This window comes from Triticum dicoccoides, chromosome 1B, assembly GCF_002162155.2.
Source record: "Triticum dicoccoides isolate Atlit2015 ecotype Zavitan chromosome 1B, WEW_v2.0, whole genome shotgun sequence".
NCBI lineage: Eukaryota > Viridiplantae > Streptophyta > Magnoliopsida > Poales > Poaceae > Triticum > Triticum dicoccoides.
In genome coordinates, this window is record NC_041381.1 from 646,522,940 (window position 1) to 646,523,398 (window position 459).

A 459-nucleotide genomic window follows, 5' to 3' on the forward strand; every position below is an offset into this window, starting at 1 on the left:
CCCTAGGACGCCAAAATCCGCCGACTCGGCCTGTTTTGGGCCCAGAGATCGCAGGCCGAACCCGGTGCACTGGGGAGCGCTCGGGGGCTCCGGCGCAAGGGAAAAACACGCCTGGGCCACACTGTCAGGCGAAAAGTCAAGCCAATCGTCCAGATTCGCCGCCCACCCCCCGCGTGCTCGGCCGCCACCCTGCCGATCCCGGTGTTGGAAATATGCCCTAGAGGCAATAATAAATTGATTATTATTATATTTCCTTGTTCATGATAATCGTTTATTATCCATGCTAGAATTGTATTGATAGGAAACTCAGATACATGTGTGGATACATAGACAACACCATGTCCCTAGTAAGCCTCTAGTTGACTAGCTCGTTAATCAATAGATGGTTACGGTTTCCTGACCATGGACATTGGATGTCGTTGATAACGGGATCACATCATTAGGAGAATGATGTGATGG